The following is a 21025-nucleotide window of genomic DNA, read 5'->3' on the forward strand; positions in this document are numbered from 1 at the left end:
CTGTAGCCTGCCAGGCTCCTCTGTCCATGGGGATTTCCCAGGCAAAAATACGAGAGTGGATTGCCATTTCCTTCTCCAGAGGATCTTCCTGGATCAAGGGTCAAAACTGTGTCTCCTGCGTTGGCAGGTGTCAACCATACGGCTTCCCTCAGTGGTAAAGAATTATACATATATATGGGCTTCCCTGGAGGCTCGGATGGTAAAGAATCTGTCAGCAATGTGGGAAACCTGGGTTTGATCCCGGGTTGGAAAGATCCCCTGGAGGAAGGCATAGCATCCGACCCCAGTATTCCTGCCTGGAGAATCCCCATGGACAGAGGAGTGTGGCGGGCTGCAGTCCATGGGGTCACAAAGAGTCAGACAGGACTGAGCCACTAAGCACAGCACATACGTATATGCTGAATATATATATATACTCGGCGTATATATATGTGCTGTGCTTATACACATATATATGTATATATGCTGAGTCACTATGTTGCACACCTGAAACTAACACATTATAAATCAACTACACTTCAATTTTTTAAAAAAAGGCAATTGGAACAATTCATGCAAGAGATAATCATTTGAGTTTCAGACAGTTTCAAAGTAAAACAAACAAGAAATTCAGTACTCTCATAAGTGGATGCAAGAGTTGGAAGAGAAACTTAGATTTCTAAATGAAATTTAACAGTTCATACACCAAAATGGCTTCTAACAGCATATAATCTTAGGCTATTAGACAGCAATGGACAGGATTAGTGGAGACGATGAGGAAAGAGGGGAAAAAGAGAGAGAAATAATGATAGAAACAGTAGCTGTTTATGGCAGTGATGATATGGGATAAAATGAATGGATCTGAAGGATACTATTAATATTATTAGTACTATTAGTACTAATTAGTACTATTAATACCATTAGTACTATTAATTATTAGATGGAGGGCCTCCCTGGTGGCTCAGAGGTAGAGTTTGCCTGCATTGCAGGAGAGGCAGGTTCAATTCTCGGGTAGGGAAGATCCCCTGGAGGAGAAAATGGCAACCCATTCCAATATTCTTACCTGGAAAATCCCACAGACAGAGAAGCCTGGTGGGTCATAATCCATGGGGGTTGAAAGAGCTAGACACGACTTAGCTACTAAACCACCACCACCAATTAGATTATAAAAAGACATTGTGTCTGATTGAACAGCTAAATAAAAATGGCACCAATTAATGGAGGTCAGGAGTTTCCAAAACAATGGGGAGCATGTTGTTGTTCTCACAAAGTCTTAAGTAAAGAAGGTATTAATTACTATGGAGCAAAGGAGCTGCTGCTAACAAAGACCATAGAGGTCATGTTACCCAACTTGTCCATATTGTAAATAATAAGATTTCTTATTGTTTACTGAGGACCTCCTACTTTTTAGGCAATGGCTTGGTTGCACAACAGGTATCATGGCATTAATTCACAGGAAACTCTATGAGGTAGTTGTTTTTATTTAAGAGGCAGTGGAATCCCTGAGAGATTCCAAGGGTAACTTGCCTGGACGACTCAGAAATTTATTCCCAGAGCCAAGGTTCAGACCTGACCTCTCTGCCACCCAAACCACTCATTGGTCCCCTTATCCTACATGATTTACTTTTAGAAGTTGCAAATCTACATACGTTTTATCACTTCTAAAATGCTCACATTTTCTGCATAAAGTCATAGAGACAGTTCAAAGTGAGCCAGGATAAGACCCAGAGTTCTGCCTGCCCTTCAAGTTTCTGTCCTGGCCCTGTGCCTTTTCCTTCCTGAACAAAAAGGAACGTTGGAAAAATTGAGACAGTTTTGTTTGTGACACATGGAGACTCAACATTTAACCCACAGCCACACAATTATCTCTAGACCCTCCCCACGGCCATCGTGTTACCATGCCAAGGCTCTCTGCAGAGATTCAGGAGTTCTAGGCATCAGCCACCCTCTTTTGTCACAGAATCCTGTTTAGTGGTGTTGAGTGTCAGAGGTAAAGAATGGGGAAAGGTGGGCCACTTCAAATTTTCCCCCAATCCAGTTCACATATAGACAACTGCTTCTTTGAGTCCAGTTCTAGAAGTCCTAGAATCTGACTGGGTAAAGAATCTGCCTGCAGTGCAGGAGACCTGGGTTCCATCCCTGGGTTGGGAAGATCCCCTGGAGAAGGAAATGGCAACCCACTCCAGTATCCTTGCCTGGAAAATCTCATGGACACAGGAACCTGGTGGGCTGCAGTCCATGGGGTCGCAAAGAGTCGGGCACGACTGAGCAACTCACACACACTAGGAAGTCCAGTCTGGGGAAGGAGAGGGTTGGCTGCACCACGTGGCAGGCATGCCAGATCCTAGTTCCCCGACCAGGGAACCAATCTGTGCCTCTGCAGTGGAAGCTCAGAGTCTTAACCACTAGATCACCTGGGAAATCCAGGAAGCCTAGTTTGAAGACTTTGAAAATGATCTGCATTTAATTTGATTTAAACCTGACATCTTTCCCTCTCATGGTGAAAGACACAAGATAATGCTCCCCTTTATAAAGATGCAAGGTGTACTACACATGTGGCCAAATGCCCAAAGTAGAATAATGTCACTTCTCTGTTCAACCTAACCATGCCCTAGCCCAAGGGAATGACTCCTTCTACTCATGATAAAGTCACAGTTTTGCACCTGAGTTAAGCTATGTTCATCTGATATGATTTCACTTTTGAACCATGACATTTCTTAATGCCTTACATTCATGCCAACTTCAGGGGCTTAATGATGTATGTTGTTGGTGTAAACAAATGCCAAGCTTAGCACCAGCACTGTCGAATTCCTTAGATACTTCAGCACAATTAAGAGAACTAAATTGCAAGGTAATTACATAGCCTGGATTAATGCGTAATCTTGGAGGCCAGTAATACCCACCGCAGGCAAGCAGGAAAACTCCGTTTTGTTACTGTGGTGGAGTGAGAAGTCAGAGGGGTCAGAGGTCGCTGATCTGAACAGGCTGCAGTGAGGAGTTGGTGTTTTGGTAACAGGACATCTAACACTCCTGAATTCTTCAGCTGCAGCTGGAACGCCCTGGGAAACCCATTCCATTCAAGGCACAATACAGAAAGGGTTTTTCCAACAGAAGAGAAGAGACAAGCATCCATATAAAACTTAAACTGGCAACTGTTCCTGTAACTCTCACTACTTATTTTCTGGGGAAGAGAAAGGATTTTTTCTATTTGTCTTTCTTTCATATGGACAAAAAAAAAAAAGCTCTACAAATATTTGCTATCCCTGACCAGGTACAAGGATAGCAAATCCGAGTAAAAATTTGGTTATAATGTTCTGATGGAAGTGTTTTCCATTTTGCTACATGTAATGACTCTATAGAGGACAGGTTAAATAAACCACATTCCCCACATTTAAAAGCAGAGTTGAGGGACTTCCCTGGTGGCCCAGTGTCTACAAGGCAGGGGACCCAGTTTCAATCCCTGGTCAGGGAACTAGATCCCATAGGCTGCAACTAAAGATCCTACATGATGCAGCTAAGACCCAGTGCAGCCAAATAAATTAATTAAAAAAAAAAAAGCAGGGTTGATGAGAGGGAGAAAACGATTACCAGCTTGTCAGCTATCCAGAATAACTGTCTGGAAATTTACCTTTTTGTGCCCCATTAGAACTTTTAGGAGCCTGGGGAAGAAAGTGTCCACAGATTGGTAGGTTACGAGTGGACAGGCCCACGGGTGACCTGCAGTGAGTGTGTTCCAGAGGCTGACCAGCTTTCGTGAGCTTGCCCTCTGTGTGGCACTCTGTGTGGTCACCCTGACCACACCTGGCACGGCCAAATGGGGTAATCTTGGAAAGTGCTGCCTCCTTCTGGATGCTTCAGGGGACTGGGTGTGGGGGGCAGGTGTCTCCCTCAATTCACCCAAGCTCCCTGCATCCTCCTGTGCTCAGGGTCTAGCTACAACCCAGGATGAGCAATCATGGAAATGACCCGAGAACTCAGACTTTCAGACGTGGAGAAAAGGCATTTTGAAATCCTGGGACAAGTTTAAAGCCAAACATGTGCTGCGCTCAGCCACTTCAGTCATGTCTGAATCTTTGCGACCCCATGGACTACAGCCTGCCAGGCTCCTCTGTCCATGGGATTTTCCAGGCAAGAACACTGGAGAGGGTTGCCATTTCCTTCTCCTGGGGATCTTCCCAACCCAGGGATCGAACTTGCAGCCCCTGTGGCTCCTGTATTGCAGGCAGAATCTTTAGCACTGAGCCACCATGGAAGGTCAAAAGTCAGACCCAGTTCACATATTCACCACCACAAGCTGCAGGCAAGAACCAAGGAAACATGTCAGGAGACTGGTTTTGTCCTTTTCCAATTTCCTTATTTACCAGCTTCACTGCACTGATGATTATAATTATTTATTCCTTCGTGACTGCTAGGTAGCTCCTGCTTATCTCCCCAAGTTCACCTCTTGCTCTGGGCACACTGCTCTTGTTCAGTCACTAAGTCAACTCTTTGCGACCCCATAGACTGCAGCACGCCAGGCTTCCCTGTCCATCACCATCTCCCAGAGTTTGCTCAAACTCATGTCCATTGAGTCAATGATGCTTTTCCCAGCATCAAGATCTTTTCCAATGAGTCAGTTCTTCATATCAGGTGGCCAAAGGATTGGAACTTCAGCTTCAGCATCGGTCCTTTCAGTCAGGGTTGATTTCCTTGAGGACTGACTAGTTCGATCTCCTCGCAAGGGCATATGGAACTGCTTGCAAATTCCCAAGCACCCTCCTCTTCCCCTTCCTGTCCCCAGGGCATCCTCACTTGTTCAGCTCTGAAATTAGCGGTCACTCTCTGCCACCAAGACAGGGGCACATCACTCGTACGTCTTCCTTCAGTGCTCTGTGCTTCATGGATCAACCACGGTCAATTACACGTCTTTCTGTCGTATGACAAAAAGCTCCATGAATAACAGGGACAGATGAAAAAGATGTCCTTTTCATTATAGGGGACTGGAATGCAAAAGTAGGAAGTCAAGAAACACCTGGAGTAACAGGCAAATTTGGCCTGAGAGTAGGGCAAAGGCTAATAGAGTTTTGCCAAGAACATGCACTGCTCATAGCAAACACTCTCTTCCAACAACACTAGAGAAGACTCTAATCATGGACATCACTAGATGGTCAATAGCAAAATCAGACTGATTATGTTCTTTGTAGCCAAAGATGGAGAAGCTCTATACAGTCAGCAAAACCAAGACCAGGAGCTGACTGTGGCTCAAATCATGAACTCCTTATTGCCAAATTCAAACTTAAATTGAAGAAAGTATGGAAAACCACTAGACCATTCAGGTATGACCTAAATTAAATCCCTTTCTATTATACAGTGGAAGTGAGAAATAGATTCAAGGGATTAGATCTGATACACAGAGTACCTGAAGAACTATGGACAGAGGTTGGTGACATTGTACAGGAGACAGGGATCAAGACCATCCCCAAGAAAAAGAAATGCAAAAAGGCAAAATGGCTGTCTGAGAAGGCCTTACAAATAGCTGTGAAAAAAAGAGAAATGAAAAGCAAAGGAGAAAAGGAAAGATATACCCATTTGAATGCAGAGTTCCAAAGAATAGCAGGGAGAGATAAGATCAGTGCAAAGAAATAAAGGAAAACAATAGAATGAGAAAAACTAGAGATCTCTTCAAGAAAATTAGAGATACCAAGGGAACATTTCATGCAAAGATGAGCACAATAAAGGACAGAAATGGTATGGGCCTAACAGAAGCAGAAGATATTAAGAAGAGTTGGCAAAAATACACAGAAGAACTATACAAAAAAGATCTTCACAACCCAGATAATCACGATGGTATGATCACTCACTTAGAGCCAGACATCCTCGAATGCGAAGTCAAGTGGGCCTTAGGAAGCATCACTATGAACAAAGCTAGGGGAGGTGATGGAATTCCAGTTGAGATATTTCAAATCCTGAAAGATGATGCTGTGAAAGTGCTGCACTCAATATGCCAGCAAAGTTGGAAAACTCAGCAGTGGCCACAGGACTGGAAAAGGTCAGTTTTCATTCCAATCCCAAAGAAAGGCAATGCCAAAGAATGCTCAAACTACCGCACAATTGCACTCATCTCACACGCTAGTAAAGTAATGCTCAAAATTCTCCAAGCCAGACTTCAACAATACGTGAACTGTGAACTTCCAGATGTTCAAGCTGGATTTAGAAAAGGCAGAGGAACCAGATATCAAATTGCCAACAACCCTTGGATCATATAAAAAGCAAGGGAGTTCCTGAAAAACATCTACTTCTGCTTTATTGACTATGTCAAAGCCTTTGAGTATGTGGATCACAACAAAATGTGGAAAATTCTGAAAGAGATGGGAGTACCAGACCACCTGACCTGCCTCTTGAGAAATCTGTATGCAGGTCAAGAAGCAACAGTTAGAACTGGACATGGAACAACAGACTAGTTCCAAATTGGGAAAGGAGAACGTCAGGGCTGAATATTGTCACCCTGCTTATTTAACTTACACGCAGAGTACCAGATGAGAAATGCAGGGCTGGATGAAGCACAAGCTGGAATCAAGATTGCTCGGAGAAATATCAATCACCTCAGATATGCAGATGACACCACCCTTATGGCAGAAAGTGAAGAAGAACTAAAGAGTCTCTTGATGAAAGTGAAAGAGGAGAGTGAAAAAGTTGGCCTAAAATTCAACATTTAGAAAACCAAGATCATGGCATCGGTCCCATCACTTCATGGCAAATAGATGAGGAAACAGTAGAAACAGTGACAGACTTTATTTGGGGGCAGGTGGGGGGGGGGTGGCTCCAAGATCACTGCAGATGGTGACTGCAGCCATGAAATTAAAAGACGTTTATTCCTTGGAAGAAAAACTATGACCAACCTAGACAGCATATTAAAAAGCAGAGACACTACTTTACCAACAAAGGTCCATCTAGTCAAAGCTATGGTTTTTCCGGTAGTCATGTATGGATGCGCTGAGCATGGAAGAATTGATGCTTTTGAACTGTGGTATTGGAGAAGATTTTTAGTCCTGTAGATCGCAAGATCAAACCAGTCAATCCTAAAAGGAAATCAGTCCTGAACATTGAAAGAACAGATGCAGAAGCTGAAACTCCAATTCTTTGGCCATCTGATGCAAAGAACTGACTCATTTGAAAAGTCCTTGATGCTGGGAAAGGTTGAAGGTGGGAAGAGAAGGGGAGGACAGAGGATGAGATGGTTGGATGGCATCACTGACTCAATGGACATGAGTTTGGGTAAGCTCCGGGAGTTGGTGATGGACATGGAAGCCTGGCATGCTGCAGTCTATGGGGTCACAAAGAGTCGGACATGACTGAGCAACTGAACTGAACTGGATTGATACATATATATATATATATATATATATAAAGAGTGTTTGCCTTTGTGCGTGATCAGATGAAGTTCTTCCTTGTGATCTGCAGTTTGCAGATGACATGAGCATGGCCTGTGGGTCAAGACCACCAATGTCCCCTGTGCTGAAAGTGGTGAAAACAAAATTCTCAAGATCTTCTCTGGAAAAGAAGGTATCACTCCCCATTGTTCTAGAGGAGGAAGACATTAAGGAGCGTCTGGTCTCACAAATAGCTACAAGAGTTTCCAACACAGAATCCTCTCCCCTCCTCCTCACCTCTCTATCTCTCTCTGTCTCTTCCCATACCTTATCTCTGCCCTGGATAAAGCAGGCAGCTTTCTCCAAAGATTAAGAGAAACAGGAACAACCACCAGAAACAATGAACTTGCATCCTGCCAACTTCCCAGGGAAAGCCATCTTCTTGTCTTGGTCCTGGTTTGTGTCCCGCATAGAGCCTCTTGCGGCTTGGGTCACGTGCTTCCCTGCATTTACTGCTGAGTTCTCAGTTTTCTAAATAATTCACCCCTCTCCTTCCATTCCCACCCCATCCCTTGCGTTCACTGTTCTCTCAATAGTTAGTATAACTATTGATTGGTCCTCTAATTTCCTTTCCCCTCTCCTTTCTTTATTTCTTCCTTTTTTTTTCTTTTCCTTCTGTTTTTTATCCCAGTGTCTTTTTTACTTTGGGGAAGTTTTCTCAACCTCATTTTTCTTACCTTCTATTTAATTTTTTAGGGATGCCATCTTTGTTTTAATACCCAGGAGTCTCTTTCTTATTCTCTGAATGATACTTTTTTTAAAAGTTCTCTCTGTTTTATAAGAACTTTGTCTCTCATCCTCTCTGAGTATATTAACTGACAGTGATTTGTTTATTTCTTTGCTTGTTTTCATGTTTCCTTCTGCTCTTTTTCCAAGTTGCCTTTATTTTAGATCACTCCTGCATCTTAAAGACTGTCCTCAGATGCCTGGCCATCCCTGGCTTTCTGTTCATATTTGGGCATAAAACACTCAAATGCCTCTGAAAGGTTCTGAACGTTGCTGGGCTTACAAAAAGGGCAATTGCAATAGTTAATTTTATATGTCAACTTGGCTGGGCCATGGGGTGCCCCAATATTTGGTCAGTTATTATTCTGTGTATTTCTTAAAGGTGTCTTGGCATGTGGTTAACATTTAAATGGGTAAAATGAGTAAAGCAGACTGCCCTCCCTCATGTGGGTGGGCATCACTGAATCAGCTGAAGGCCTGCTTAGAACAAAAAGCTGACCTCACTCAGAATAAGGAGATTTCTCCTGCCTGACTACTTTCAAGGGGGTGCATTGTTTTCTTCGAACTTCAAGGAGTCTTCAGCCTCAAACTGAAGCATTACTTCTTTTAAAAGTGTTTCAACCAGTTTCCCAACCATCAGAGTCTAACCGCAGCCCCATCCAGCACCTCTGCGTTCAGGTTGCCGATGCCTCAAATTCCTGAGACTTTCTGGGGTCCTGCCGTGACAGTTGGCTTGTTGCTGACTGGCTGCCTCCTACCACCCCTGGCAGGTACTTAGAGTTCAGCCTTCTCTGGTCTGAGTCATTTACAACTTGTCCATTCGCAGTTCAGTTTCCAAAATCAGTTAGAATCATTTACTGTTACCTCTTTTCGTCTTTCTATTTGGTTTTACACTTTAAATTTTTTTTCTTTACTATTATTTTAGTGGGGTTTTGAAAAAAAGCAGAGATGAAAACATGTATTAATCTTCTATGTTGAAGCAGAATTCACAGGGTTATAATCACATACAGAAGATTGTCCATGCACTGCTAAATGAGTATGGGGTTTCTTTTGGGGGGGATGAAATATTCTCAGATTGATTGTGGTTATGGTTGCACAACTCTGTAAACATACTAAAAACCACTGAATTTTATACTGTAAACAAGTGAATTGTATGGTATTTAAATTATATATCTATAAAGTCATTACAGTTAAAAAAAAAAAAAAGGAAAGACTTCCTGTGTAGCTAAAGTCCTCAATAATGACAAGAAGCAAAGCTGCATACACCACATTCAAACATGGATCATGGACGAGCGAACGGATTAGTGAATCTATAAGAAAAGTTTAATGCAAAACCTTTTCTAAAATCCATTGTAATTCCTAAGGAAAGCACAATAAGGCATCTGTATATTTTGTGACTGTAATACAAGACGAAAACCTGGGTTTGAAAATACGAGCTCAAACAACAAATGAAATCAGGTGATTCAACAATAAATTCAATTCATCGATTTAAAAAATATAAAACTGAGGGTGCTTGAGTGGGTTCACTTTAGCTGCCTGTGTCTTAAACAGCTGTCAAAATAGCATTTGGGGGTGGGTACTTTTTCTGATAAACGTTATTGAATGATATTTTTAGAACTTTCTATATATGCCAGCGGTTAGGTTTGTGAAGGGAAGCATCTTGTAATCTGAGGACATGTCAAAACCAGAAGGCAAGTTTATTTCATATTTCTGCATCAGTTAAATTGTTGCCAGGAAGTAGATGAGCGTCCAGGAAAATTTCAATCAGGTACCAGAAACCTACAGGGATAGCTTTGGGTTTCAGTAACGATTTTGTGGATACAATGAGGGGAAATGGCCCAATAGAAGAATAACATCTGGAGTGGTCTGAATGCATGACTCTAGACCTGGTCAGTTTAAATGTCACCAGAAGGATGATAGTATCATTTTAAAATACGTTTCTATTGAAGTGCCAAATGGGGTTGGACACAATATTATTCTATGTGGCATGGAACATTTGCTCTCCTAACATCCTGGAAAGTGATATTTACTTTTTGGTTTGTGTTTTTATGACTGGCTGATACTATGTTCTTTGTGGGCCAAAACCTCATCTCCCAAGAAACAAAACAGGATCCCCCAAACCCAGCACTAAATAGGCCAGCTGGCCCTGAGTCTAGTGGAAATGAACTGAGAGAGGCTCACAAGACCTGGCTTCCAGCCGGTGGCATATTCACCACAGATGTGAGCTTACCGTGGTCATAAGGTCTCTGACCTTGAGTCTCCTCCTTTGTTAAACATTTGGAACCCAGGGTAAGGTCAAGGAGCCACAGAATAAGGTCTGCACATGTGATCTGTCAAGAACACAGTGTTAGAAGTGTGAGTTATCATTTTAGGTGGACAGGAATATGGCATGTAGGAGAAAAAAGACAGGGCTAGAAACAGTGGGACCTGCCCAATAAAAAAAAATCTCACCTCTAATCCAAACGATTTTAAGGTAAAAGGGATACTTGGACATATTTCTTGGGAAAATTCTTGATGCCTGATTGCTTTTAAATGTCTATTGGCCCTGATTCTCTCACACCACTTCAGACACACACATACAGAGGTTCCCCAAATGCAGGGGCCTCATGTTGTTGTTCAGCTGCCAAGTCTTATCCAACTCATTGCGACCCATGGACTGCAGCACACCAGGCTTCCCTGTCCATCACCAGCTCCTGGAGTCTGCCCAAGTTCATGTCCATTGAATCAGTGATACCATCCAACCATCTCATCCTCTGTCGCCCCCTTCTCCTCCTGCCCTCAATCTTTCCCAGCATCAGGGTCTTTTCCAATGAGTCATCTCTTCGCATCAGGTGGCCAAAGTATTGGAGCTTCAGCTTCAGCATCAGTCCTTCCAATGAGTATTCAAGGTTGATTTCCTTTAAAATTGACTGATTTGATCTCCTTGCTGAGAGAAGGTTCTCAAGATTCTTCTTCAAAAGATGGTAACGATGACCCTATATGCGAGACAGCAAAAGAGATACAGATGTAAAAAACAGTCTTTTGGACTCCATGGGAGAAGGCAAGGGTGGGATGATTTGAGAGAATAGCATTGAAACATATATATTATCATATGTGAAATAGATTACCAGTCCAAGTTCAATGCATGAGACAGGGTGCTCAGGGCTGGTGCACTGGGATGACCCTAAGGGATGGGATAGGGAGGGAGGTGGGAGGGGGGTTCAGAATGGGGAACATATGTACACCCATGGCTGATTCATGTGAATGTACGGCAAAAACCACCACAATATTGTAAAGTAATTAGCCTCCGGTTAAAATAAATTTTTTAAAAAAGAGTCTTTAGCACCACAGTTTGAAGTTTGCCAGATAGTCCACACAAAAACCCTAATCTTTACAGATGTTTTGATGATGGCTGCAACAAGCAAGTCAACTTACAGAAAATGCTGTAGGATGTAATTTTATTTACCCAGTTCTGAACAGCCTGACACTACCCACACTGTATATCCTCTGAGGAACCAAGGGGATTCTTGTTTGCTGAGAGTTTAGGTACCTCAGTCATGTGAGAAAGGGCTGCTTGAGTCAACAGGTGTGGTGGGCAGGATATCAAGGGAGGGGGCTTCCCAAGCCTAGGGCTCATGGCTACTGAGTTTTGGATTAGGCTCAAGGTGACTGATTTTGAAGTCTGCATAAACACAGAAAATGTTTGCTCTATTGATTATAATCATAGTCAACCAAGAACTATATTTAGTTTGTATTTAATAACTAAAACCTAACACATTCAACAGTAGGAGAAATGTTTCATTGATTGAACTGGCCCCTTGATAATATCCATTAGGAAATAGGAGAAATAATGGCATCATTATATTCTGTATTTGGTGCAGGAGTCGTGGATGAGTCAGTCACACTATAGATGGTTCATGGAATACAGGTGATCAAGGGGACCCCCCCAGAGGCCCCTTGATTTAGAGCACCGGTGCCCTCCTGGGAGAATCAGGCAGCCTGAGTGCAATGTTGGTGCAGGGGGGGTGGGAGAGAAGGAGATCAGAAGAAGGAGACAAATCGCACCATAAAATATTAATAATAATATTAGAGATATTAATAATTTTATTGATAAATAATGTCAATAATATTAATAACATATACTGATTTGTTATTAATAACAAGTAGAAGTTGACTTAGTGGCTAAGACTCCACACTCCCAGTGCAGGGAGCCTGGGTTCAATCCCTGGTCAGGGAACGAGATCCCATAGGCTGCAACTGAGACCCAGAGCAGCCAAATAAATAAACCTGTGTGTGTTCTTCAAAGAGTTTAGAAAGGAATTACATTTTTAAAAAATTAAAGATAACAAATGAGCTGTCTGGATACTGACTCTAGTCCTTCACTATTAAAGCTCAGTCTCCCACTGCCTTCTTTGCCGCCTTCCCACGATTGCTACCTTTAACTTGAACAAGACTTCTACAAGATAAAAATGTCAGGAACAGGGACATGGGATTTCTCACCCGCTGTTATTTGGGAGGTTCCCTTAACCCTCTTTGGAATATTATAGGACTGTCTAGAAAAAGACCGTGTGGACTCACATCCCATCTTCCTCATTTCCACTTATTATTCAGATACTCATGAGCAAGTCACTTAACTCACTCAAGCTTCATTTTCTTCATCTATAAACAGGAGTCTGCACATTATAATGCTCATCTTAGAGGGGTGTGTGTGTGTGTGTACATTAAATGACATATAACCCATTAGACAAGTACTCAGTACATGTTAAGAGTTATTATTGTCCTTTTTTTTTTTTTTGAGTTATTATTGTTCTTGCCCTTACTAATGGGCTTTGTATTAAGGGATTATTTTTTCAGGAAAAAAAAATCAGAGTGTTCAGGGAGAGTTATGGTTTTCAAATTTAAAGACAAGTATCTTATTTGAGGGCTTATTAGCCTATTTAGAGCTTCCCCGGTGGCTCAGATGGTAAAGAATCTGCCTGCAATACTGGAAACTCAGTTTCGATCCCTGTGTCAGGAAGATACCCTGGGGGAAGACATAGCAACCCACTCCAGTATTTTTGCATGGAGAATCCCATGGACAGAGGAGTCTGGTGGGCTACAGTCCATGGGGTCGAAAAGAGTTGGACATGACTGAGAGAGACTAATACTTTCACTTTCATCCTATTTAAAAAGGCGGGGAATTCAACATGAGCTTTGTCAAGAGAGCTCTGTATCTCAGACAATCAGCTTTTTGTTCACTGTTAAGTTCAGTAAAAGTACACAAAGTCCTTAGAGACCTGATAATAATTAAGAATTTTCACAGGCTTCTTCCTAAAGCTCCTTTTAATGACTGACTCAATATTTGGGTGGTCTTTCAACTGGCTGCTTTTGTTGTTTTAAATCTTCTCTAGTTCTCAGTCTGGAATAAATGGGGGAAATTTCTAAATCAGAACATTCCTTACACCAGTTGTCCTTCTTTCCTATTCTGATTTCAATAGTGAGATGTTATTAATCTAGACAAACCTTCTAGCAACTGCATACTGTTTCAAAATCTGCTTATTTATATTTTTCCTGGAACTTTCTGCAGCACGCTGCGTTTCGTAGGAAACATCTGTCTTCAGGGCTTTTATCACCAAGAGGCAGTTTAGCACAGGGCATGGCGGACCTGGGTGCAGGCAGATAACTGCCCCGCAGGGACCAGCCCGCACACGTGTCCAGGGGCATCCATAGCCGTACCCTCAAGGCAGCACTGGTGCTCATGGGCTGAGAACACACCAGGGTGTGGTCCAAGGGGAAATGACCCCAGAGACTCCAGAAAAGTGTCTCTTAGTGATAAGAGACCAGCCTGTTGCTAGGAAGGAGTCCTCAGTATTTCCACGATGTGGTAACATTGGGTACTCTTCTTAAAATGAGCTTGGGTCCTTTGAGAGATGTGTGCTTTGGAAAATTCTGACTAATCAGACTATTGACTTTCCACTGAGATTTCTCATTTTGGTGGGACTCCTGTGTAAGAAATATGATTAAAATCTTGTCTTGTTCTGGGCTTTGTTTGCTTAGACCTGACCTTCACATATTGGACTAACAAATGAAATCCACAATTTTTTAAGACCTTTAGTACCTTACAGAGGCCAAGGATTCAAGAGAAAAGGAAGAGTACAAAGACTACTCTTCCTATATTCAGAAGGCTGCTGCTGCTGCTAAGTCACTTCAATCGTGTTCGACTCTGTGTGACCCCATAGACGGCAGCCCACCAGGCTCCCCAGTCCCTGAGATTCTCCAGGCAAGAACACTGGAGTGGGTCGCCATTTCCTTCTCCAGTGCATGAAAGTGAAAAGTGAAAGTGAAGTCGCTCCGTCCCTCATCTCTGACTCTTCGCGACCCCATGGCCTGCAGCCTACCAGGCTCCTCCGTCCATGGGATTTTCCAGGCAAGAGTACTGGAGTGGGGTGCCATCGCCTTCTCTGTATTCAGAAGGCAAACCTTCCCAAATGGAGACCAATACTCATCAGATTTTTTTTTAATGTCTATAGATGTTGTTCGTTTTTAATTGAATTGACTGATTAAAATTTCGCACTGTGATTGCCCTACACCCCTGAGAATCTGGAGCAGTATTTGATAAAATAAAAAAATTAAATGAGCCTCTGCAGTTCTTTTTTTTTTTTTTTTTTTTGGACGCACCACGTGGTACACCGTACCTTAGTCCCCTGACTCGAACCCGCAGTGCCTGCAGCGGAAGCAGAGTCCAAACCAATGAACCTCCAGGGAAGTCCTCGAGCCTCTTCACTTCCAGCAGCGGCCTGTTGGAGCTGGCCCCACCACCGTCTCTTCCCCACGCCACATTCTATGCATCCCATCAGAAGCTTGAAATCAACCTTGGCGGAAGTAGTTCCGCCATGGAAATATGCGTTATGCTGCAAATCAAGGCTTCCTGTTTCTCCAGACAGCTGGCTATTAACATTTAGAGGCCCATCCCTGGTTGTAGGCCTTCTCTGTAAAGCTGATGCCACGGGAAGCATGTCAACTGCAGTGAGGCTGTGGAAACAGCCGAAACAAAGTTGTGTAAGATGTCAAGGATCACTTAGGACGTGGGAATCACCCTCTGCAATATCCGAGCTGCCTACTGAACAACCACCACCAGAGTGAGGGTTGGGTTATTTCTTCCCGTTCTATGTATGTGTGTATAAGGGTTTGTTTTGTTTTGTTTTTAAAAGCCTAAGCCTTGTCTTCTTTTTTTTTTTTTTAATACAGAGAATCTGGCTAGTATTTTATTTTTTTATTTATTTACTTATTTATTTGGCTGCATCAGGTCTTAGCTGTGGCACCTGGGATCTTTCCTTGTTGTGCTCATATTCTCTAGTTGCAGCCCACAGGCTCAGAGCATGCAGGCTTAATTAGTTGTAGCACACGGGCTTAGTTGCTCCATGACATGTGGATCTTAGTTCCCTGAACAAGGATTAAACCCACCTCCCGTGCATTGCAGGGCAGATTCTTAACCAGTGGACCACTGGAGAAGTCCCAATCCTTGTCCTTTTACAATTTTTCTTATTTGATTTCACATCTTGAATTTAGCTCATTTTTCAAGATACTTCAGTATTTTATTTGGCTCGTTATTCTGTGAGGCAACTTGTTAATCAGCCTAAGTTGAAGCATTTGGTACCTATAAAACCCAGTGTAAACAAACAAGATTGCTAATATTCATGCAAATTTGACAGAGTCACTTCTGAATCACTGACACTAATATTGAAGAGGACCGTGCCTTGGTTTGGGTTTTCCTGATGCAAAGATTTGAGGGCAAATAGTTTAAAAGATGACCCAAGGATGCCCCATGGGGTCACAAAGCATCGGACATGATTGAGAGACTGAGCAACAAGGACGCCAGAGTAAGGAAGGCGGAGGGAACGCCGGGAAGAGGGCTTCCTGAGCTCCTCCCCGCTGTGGACGCAGCCCTGCTGGAGACTCGGAGCAGCTCTGGAGAAGGTACTCGCTGTCCCTCTGAAGAAGGGCACCCTGGCGCTTACCCCTGACTCCCTTCCTGGGGCTGGAGGGTTGCCTCTGGGCCGTAACTCTCCGGTACTTCCAGGCTGTGAGGCAACTCCCCACACAGTTTCTGAGAAAGCCTGACGCAGAGAAACAGGGGACTCAGCCTGCAGGTGAAGTGAACCAGAGTCCGCGTGCACAGGAATTCCACTCCCTCCACCCCACCCCCACCACAGCTATAGGCGGAGCTGGCAGAAGGGTTGTGGCACAGCGTACCAGCAGTGTCTGCTGCTGATGGGATTGAAGGAGGCGTTGGTGAATTCAGCAAATCTTAATTAAATAATTAATTAATTCAATAAATCTTAATTTAATAAATTTAATTAAATTATTTATTCATTGATTAGTGATGGTTTTGTCACTCAGCTGTGTCCAACTCTCTGTGACCCCATAGACTGTAGCCTGCCAGACTCCTCTGTCCATGGGATTTCCTAGGCAAGAATACTGGAGTGCGTTGCAGTTTCTTTTTCCAGTCTTTCTTTCCCAACCCAGGGATTGAACCCAAGCCTTCTGCATTGCAGTTGTATTAATTGATTAGATCATCAAATATTTACTCAGCACCTACTATCTCCAGCACAGTTTTAAGGACTACAGATGCAGCAGGAAATAAAATAAGTCCCTTCCCGTGGTAAGCTTAGCAATCGAGTGAAGGAAGACAGACATTTTTTGTAAGTAATAATATAACATTATATCAGTCAGTGATTTGTGCTAGGAAAAACAATTTTTAATTTTAAAAAAGCAAAGGATTCAGAGCTGATGGACTTGGGGTAGGGGCAGGGAGTGTCATTTTAGAAAGAGTGGTCAGGGAGGGCTCTTGAATAAGGGACATTTGAGCCGAATCTTGCATGAGATGAGAGGGGCATGCAAGCACAGTGTGGTGGAAGGTGGCTTTCCAGGCAGAAGGAACAGTCGGCACAGATGCCTGGAGTCAGGACCAAGGCTGGTGTGTTAAAGAACTAGGGACCATTAAGTACAAGATTCAGGGCCAAACAAAAGAAAGATGCTCCCTGCTCATATAGAGCCTAGAGTCTATTGGGGGAAAGTGAAAGTCACTCAGTCCTGTCCAACTCTTTGTGACCCCCATGGACTATACAGTCCGTGGAATTCTCCAGGCCAGAATATTGAAGTGGGTTGTTTCCTTCTCTGGGGGATCTTCCCAACCCAGGGATCGAACCCAGGTCTCCCACATTGCAGGTGAATTTTTTACCAGCTAAGCCATATTGGGGGAGGCTGCCATTAACTTAAGAACAATGACACAGATGAAATCAAATTTATACATTGTGGTCAAGACATAATCAGACTTGTTTTTGAATGATTACTCTGGCTACTGAAAGGAGGTCTGAAGGGAGTCAGAACATGGAGTCCGTCTACCATTTGATACTGTTCATGGTATTTGTGTTTCCTTCTCACTATCAATATTATCTGGACTAACTCTGGGTGTTTAGTGAAATTCATGACAATCTGCTTCATAGTATGCTTTCTAGAAACAGGTTGGTTTGGAAAATTTGAAACCACCTGTATCCTATCGTCCAGCCCTGCACAGAGAAACTAAAAGGAATCTGAGCTTAAACTCAAAGATAGTAATGATTTCCAATGTCATGCCAAAGAGTAACTAAAGATTCAAGATCCAGGATGATATAGTGAAAAGAATGTACTCTTGGATTTAAACCTACCTAGATTTCAATTCCGGGTCTAATTACTATGTAGATTTAAACAAATTGTTGTACCCTCTAAGCCTCATGGGTAAAAGGGAGATAATAATGCCTACTCTGGAACATTATGGGCCTTAAATCAGATCATGTGTATAAAACATCTGATTGACAATAGAGTCTGGAAATGGATTATTATTATTTTATTATTGTTGTATTGATGGAAGCATTGCAATTTGTATACTTTTTTTAATCTAAGCCAAAAAAAAGGTATTAACATAGCACACACAGAATTGAAGTTTAGCAAACAAATAAACTAAAAGGAGCTTGTAAGTAGATCTGACAAACCAGTTTAGTCCAATTAGCCTAAGACACATATTTACTATTCATGGGAAACCGCTGAGGGGTAGTGAGGAAGGGCTAACAGTAGGAAGCAAAAGTCAATAGCATGTTTATGACTTCTGGAAAAGCGCTTCTTTCCAGATCTCTTGTTTGAGGACAGGTCGACTGACAATGAAACCCAGATGTTGAAGCCCCAGACCTAGGCGTAAGATTCTACAAGGTCCAGTCCCCAAAAGGGAAATAAATGCCTTTTGATGATCCAGCAAGAAATTCTTGTTAGCACAGGAACACATGCCTGCCATCTGTTAAGGGAGGCTGTCATCACGTCCCTGCCTCCCACACAGCGAGCAGGGCCATAATCATCTTTTACTGGCCAGCTGAGATCACAGGAGTAAGCATGCCCTCTTAGCCCCAGGACTGGCACCACCCTGCAAGGTAAGGAATTCACAGGGGTGTCTGGATCTCCTTCAGGTTGACCAGTTTGCGGTAGCTACAAGGGACTGCCTCCAACCCAGAGATGGAGGTCAGTCCTGGGCAGAAGCTCCCACAGTAATGAAGGAAGCTGGGTACCACATGCACCTATTTCTCTGTCTCTTGGGCATTGCTCAATCACATTTAGATTAGACCATAAGCAATGACTATAGATCCAAAAGGGACATGAAAACTGTGTTTTTTCAGTTTCAATACTCTGAAAATATTGAGAGCAAAAGTATATGGTTGTTTGATCAGGAACAGCAGCAAAACATTACATTCAGATGTGCTGGCCAGCAGGCTACAGATTCTTTCAGACCCTGGAGTCTTTCAAGAGGCCCCCTACCCTACTCATCATCACTGACCACAACAGCAATGCATACATGTATGGTGTGTGTAGGCACATGTGCTTACACACACTGTGGCTTACAACTCATTCTGACATACAATTCATTATAATCCTTATGTCAACTCATGAGCAAAGTTGTTATTGTCCTCATTTTAGGGTTGGAGTCACTGCGCCTCAGAAAACAATTAATTGGTTTTCCCCCAGGACCCATATGAACTAGATCTTGGGTCAGGCATTTGAACCTTGGGCTTCTAACAACAAGTTTCCTTTTTGTGGCTATACATTCCATAGAGTTGCAGATCCCATATTTCCCATCAACAGCCCCACGGTGGTATTGCAGCTACTTCACTGCCTGGAACATTGGATCTATAATCATTGCTTACGGTCTAGTCTAAGTGTGATTAAGTACAATGCCCAAGAGACAGTGAAGTAGGTGCGTGTGGTACCCAGCTTTCCTTAGGGTGGGGGAGGGGGACATCGTGCATTTTACACGAGACCACATCAGAGAGTAAACCAGAGAATCAGTTCAGACAAGCCAAGCAGTCATCAATCCACAATTCAAGTTTGCCAGATCTAAGAAATTGTGTTCTGAAAGTGGGATCCCAGCCAAACCAGTAATTCTTCAAAAACCAAGGTGATCCGGGGCAACTGGGTTCTGTGAGAGAGGAGGCTTCTTCCTCTTTCAGGAAAGCATCGTGTGGGTTGAGCAAGATTATTTGATAATCTCTTTGAATCTATTAATATATTTGAAGCAAACATCAAAACTGGATTGGACGCTCTGGTCTTCGGCTTTGGTTATGCACTTCTTCGGAGCCGTGATTTTTTAAACATGGAATCTTTTTCAAAGATTTGGAAAGAAGCTTTTACTTCCATTTTGTAAACTCTAAAATCCTCATAACCTGTTTTACTAGTTAATAGGAAGTATGTGATGTGGAAATTCTGTCTTTAAATTTGAGGAATATGTGGGACTTCTTTGGGGGTCCATTGGTTAAGAATTTACCTTGCCATGCAGGAGATTCAGGTTTGATCCCTGGTTGGGGAACTAAGATCCCACATGCCACAGGGCAACTAAGCCTGCACAGTGCAACTAGAGAAGAAACCGGCGTGCCACAATGAAGAGCTCTTGAGCTGCAATGAAGACCCAGCACAGGCAAAAAACAAAAACAAAAAAAGACACAGATTGTTGATTAAAAATAGCAAGACCTAACTACAGTGCTGTCTATGAGAAAAGCACTTTAAATGCTAAAAAAAAAAAAAAAAACCTGCCAATGCAGGGGACACTGGTTTGATTCCTGGTCTGATAAGATCCCACATACCCAGGAGCAACTAAACCCATGTGCCACAGGTGGCTCAGTGGTAAAGAATCTGCCTGCTAATGCAGGAGACATAAGAGACACCGGTGCAATCCCTGGGTCAGGAGGATCCCCTGGAGAAGAAAACGGCAACACTTTCCGGTATTCTTGCCTGGGAAATCTCTTGGACAGAGGAGCCTGGTGGGCTACAGTCCATGGGGTGACAGAGTTGGACATGACTTAGCGACTGAACAACATAAAGGTGGAATTATACAGTATTTGTGACTGGTTTATTTCACTTAGCATAATGTTCTCCAGGTTGATCCTTGCTGTCTCATATGTCAGGATTTCTTCCTTCTTTCCTTTTAGATTTTCTTGCAGTGACTTATAAATCATAGTTCCGGTCTACTGTGGAATTGTTGCTTAGTTGCCAACTCAACACTGTTTCAACTCCCTTGTTTTCTACACTTTTTCTAATGTGAACTCATTGAAAGTTTTCTTGAAGTTCATTAGAAAACTTACTAAGATATATTCATTTGTACTCATGTACACATCATTGGGAGAGCTTTCTTTCTATAAAGAAAGATTTCTATTTATCCTACCAAAATGTCCCATATTTATACAGTAAGTTCAGTGTTTCTAGATTGTATCTATTATAGGTGCTAGACAAATTAATGATGAAACTTTTAACAATCATAGCCTGCAATTTGTCATCTGATATTTATCTGAATGGGATGATTTTAGTATGGGTACATTTGAAGATGAATAGACATTTTCTTTTGCTGCTTACAAAACTCAAAGATTAAGAAAAAATTG

This window comes from Capra hircus, chromosome 9 (genome assembly GCF_001704415.2).
Source record: "Capra hircus breed San Clemente chromosome 9, ASM170441v1, whole genome shotgun sequence".
Taxonomy (NCBI): Eukaryota; Metazoa; Chordata; class Mammalia; order Artiodactyla; family Bovidae; genus Capra; species Capra hircus.